Raw genomic sequence first — 4,377 nt, forward strand, 5'->3', positions numbered from 1 at the left:
GACAAGAAACATACATACATACATATGTACATACGTATATAAATACATACATACATGTTCAACAGGTACTTCTAAAACCAAAATTTTGAAATTTCCATTTTTATCCAAAAATCACATCGCTCCTTTTTTTTATTATGTCCTTTAGTGGACAAGAAACATACATACATACATACATACATACATACATACATATATACATACGTATATACATGCATGTGCAACAGGTACTTCTAAAACCAAAATTTCGAAATTTCCATTTTTCCAAAAATCACATCCCCTCCTTTTTTTGAGGAAATAATTTTCCACTTGAATAAGCCACCTATTGAAAGAGCACGAATAGAACCATTTAGGACCCCCCCCCCTCCTCTCCCCACCCCTACCCCCCTCAGTAGGCAATTTGAACACCCCCCCCCCCGCCCAGCCCACCTCAGTAGGCCATTCTACCAAAAATGTATTTTGAGTTTTGCTTCTCTTTTGGGAAATTGGTGTTTTGTGACTCTTTCTACTCTGGTGAGTATTGTATTGATTGGGTAGATTCATCATATGGTTTTTTTATTGGTTTTAGTTGGTTTAGATGAATGATTTGGTTTTTAGCTTAATTAGGGTGGTTTTTTTTATCTCGTTTGTTTATTTATTAGGGATTCATCATATGGTTTTTTGTTATTGGTTTAGTTGGTTTAGATAAATGATTTGGTTTTTAGCTTAATTAGGTTGTTTTTTTATCTCGTTTGTTTATTTATTAAGGATTTCATCATATGGTTTTTTGTTATTGGTTTTAGTTGGTTTAGATGAATTATTTGGTTTTTAGCTTAATTAGGTGGTTTTTTATCTTGTTTGTTTATTTATTAAGGATTCATCATATGGTTTTTTTTATTGGTTTTAGTTGGTTTAGATGAATGATTTGGTTTTTAGCGTAATTAGTTTTTTTTTTCTTATCTCGTTTGTTTATTTATTAAGGATTCATCATATGGTTTTTTTTATTGACTTCAGTTGGTTTGGATAAATGATTTGGTTTTTAGCTTAATTAGGTGGTTTTTTTATCTCGTTTGTTTATTTATTAAGGATTCATCTTATGGTTTTTTTTATTGGCTCCAGTTGGTTTGGATAAATGATTTGGTTTTTAGCTTAATTAGATGGTTTTTTATCTATAGTCCATTTCTTTTAGCGGTGCATACTTGCACTGACTCGCGGCGGTGCCCTTTTAGCTCGGAAAAGATTCCGGATCGCTGATTGGTTAGAATTATCTTGTCCAATCAATCAGCGATCCGGAAACTTTTCCGAGCTAAAAGGGCACTCCTGCGAGTCGGTGCAAATATGCATCTCTATAAGAAATGGACTATAGTTTGTTTATTTATTAAGTAATTATTTATTTCATTCATTCGATTCTTGTAAAATGTTACTTTCATATCTTCCAGTTTTATCTTGGTAAGTTTTTTTTGGTTTTCATTTATTAATTCATTAGTTACTTGATTATTTAATTAATTTTTTATTAATTTTACCCTTATTAAATGTTTGTTTATTTATTAAGTAATTATTTTTTTCATTCATTTTATTCTTGTAAAATGTTACTTTCATATCTTCCAGTTTTTATCTTGGTAAGTTTTTTTTTGGTTTTCATTTATTAATTCATTAGTTACTTTGATTATTTAATTAATTTTTTATTAATTTTACCCTTATTAAATGTTTGTTTATTTATTAAGTAATTATTTTTTTCATTCATTCGATTCTTGTAAAATGTTACTTTCATATCATCAAGTTTTATCTCAGTGAGTTTTTTTAGCTTTTGTATTTATTAATTTATTAGTTAATTGATTTTTTTATTTTTTATTCATTTTACCCTTATAAAATATTACATTTATATTTAATTACTAATCTTCAGTATCGAAATGTAGTTTACTTGTTACTCTAAGCCTTTAATCCGGAAAGTTCATAGATGAAGAAGGGTCTCTTTCCCAAGGTGGGATCCAGACTGATAATAAAGTTATTAGGTAATGATAACAAAGTTATTAGGTAATGATAACAAAGTAATTAGGCAATGATAACGAAATTATTAGGTAATGCGCTCAATTGGCAATAGGATGATATACATTCAAATATTGGACAGGACAAGCATGAATAGATTGTTATGCGACTAATGATATCCGTGTTTGCTTGAGCTGAGAATTGCGGATCTATACCCAATGCAGCGAATAATGGCTGGTAGGGGAGAGTTCCTGGCTTTAAATGGATTTCCACACTGTTGCCACATCTCAGATCACAAACCAGCTATCCAATCCCTTTCTCTTACACTGTCTCTCTTATTCCCCAATTCTCTCTGCTTATCCATCCTTACACTTGCTTTCCGTATTGAATTAGAAATTATCGTTATTCATAATGATATTAGTATTACTGATGAGAATAATATTGATGATAATCATAATTTATCATGATTTTTTTCAATGTTAAGAAGCTCTACAATAGCGAATAGCTTCAGAGGAAAAATAGAATGTGTTTGTGTGTATATGTATTAAATAAAATTTAATTTGAAAGTGATATATATATATATATATATATATATGTGTGTGTGTGTGTGTGTGTGTGTTTGCTTGTGTGTGTGTGTTTGTGTGTGTGTGTGTGTTTAGAGGCCTGAAATATACATCCCATTTCTCGTTAAACAAATAATTTCTATTCCCAAATCAAGAGTCCATTTTGCTCTTTCATTTTACAAACTCATTCCATGTCGACATATATTTCATCTCTTCAATTAAAACCGTCGTTGAAGTGAAAAACACGATAGTTATTCACTTTCAATAAGGTGTCCATCAAAATAAAACAACGAATATTTTGTATATATACTTTAAACGCAAGACAATATTTGTACGTATTTGGGGAGAATGTTACAATTAAGATTTGTACAAAACAGGAGTGGATATACATAGGTCATAATAGGTGGTAGTAATGTTCAGCTAGTGAAGGCAACAGCTATATATTATCTATCATTATTCTATTATTACTAGCTACTTTACATTAAAAAGTTACCTCCCCACGCCCCTGGTGCCCTCCCCACGCCCGTGGCACCCTCCCCACGCTCCTGGCACCTTCACCACGCCCCTGGTGCCCCCCTCAAAGTTGCGGGTTTTAGGCCTCCACGGAGACGATCTACATCATTCTCCTCAGGCGACCATAAGCCAGCAGGGACTATCACTAGCCCCCTCTAACCTCCCTAACCTCCCCCCCAGCCGCCACCCTGGGGAGTACCCCCCCCCCCCCCGGTAGAAGGTCTCTCACTATTCGCACCCTAGCAGGGACGCGAACTCGGGACCTCTGAAACAGAAGCCCGCGACGCTACCAACCTAGCTGCTTTTCCGGTCCTATACAGCAGGGGAACCCTACCCTCTACAGGACCTCCACAGTCATTTTATCATGTTCGTTCAAATGCATTCAACATTTCACATATCATATTGCTCACTTCCTGTTAAATCCACACTATTGAAGCACTCACAGAACAAGAAATTCTTCAGTCTCCTCTTGAAAGCCTTAATATCTTTAATCATTCGGATTTCTCGTGGGAGCTTAGCTACAACTGTAGTTTGAAAAGCAAGATGCTACAATTCCAAGGGCCAGAATAGGAAAAAGCAGCTTAGTTTGATAAGGAAATAGAGAAATAATAAACTATATATAAGAAATGATAAAGAGATGTGAAGTATATTAAGATATTTATATTTACCCAGGGCACTTCCCCCAATTTTGGGGGGTAGCCGGCATCAAACAAATGAACAAAAGGGGACCTTTTCCTCTCTTTGCTCCTCCCAGCCTGACGAGGGATTCAGCTGAGTTTGGCTGGTACTGCTAGGGTGCCACAGCCCACCCACTTCCCCTGTTATCCACCACAGGTGAAGTTTCATACCCTGAATTCCCTACTGCTGCTATCTCCACCGTCCAGATACATAACAAAGACAAAATAGATCATTCATATATAAACTATGAAATGTGACGTTTGTCGTCGACCTTTTCGACAGAAAAGCATTTGCAACTTCAGCGTTGCATCGATCTCTATTGGTTAAGTAGAAGGCACATAAGTGCCTTCTACTTAACCACTGTTGCCTAAGCCTTTTTTCCTGGGCTGCTGTGTGACCTAACCTTTGTTGCCCAAGCCTTTTCCCTGTCCTGCTGTGTAAACTCTCTTGACTTTTTAGGAGTGGCCATCCTGGTCCCAGGGCAGTGTCATATGTCCCAAATATATGAATCAAATCCAATGATAACCAATCAATAAATATAGAAGGAAGATTAAGCCCTAGAACTAGACATCACTTGTGTACAGTATAGTAAAGAAGGTTACACTATAGAAGTGGACATTCACACGTGTATAGCAATCCTACTAATTTGCAAAATGTCAAG

The 4,377-nt window shown here is 35.1% G+C and overlaps 1 protein-coding gene across 1 annotated transcript in view; it reads left to right on the forward strand.

Annotated features, from left to right (window-relative positions):
• LOC137625360 (uncharacterized) overlaps nucleotides 1–4,377 on the forward strand; it is a 170,442-nt gene that overhangs the window by 23,370 nt on the left and 142,695 nt on the right. The window lies entirely within an intron of this gene.

This window comes from Palaemon carinicauda, chromosome 32 (genome assembly GCF_036898095.1).
Source record: "Palaemon carinicauda isolate YSFRI2023 chromosome 32, ASM3689809v2, whole genome shotgun sequence".
NCBI classification, from domain to species: domain Eukaryota; kingdom Metazoa; phylum Arthropoda; class Malacostraca; order Decapoda; family Palaemonidae; genus Palaemon; species Palaemon carinicauda.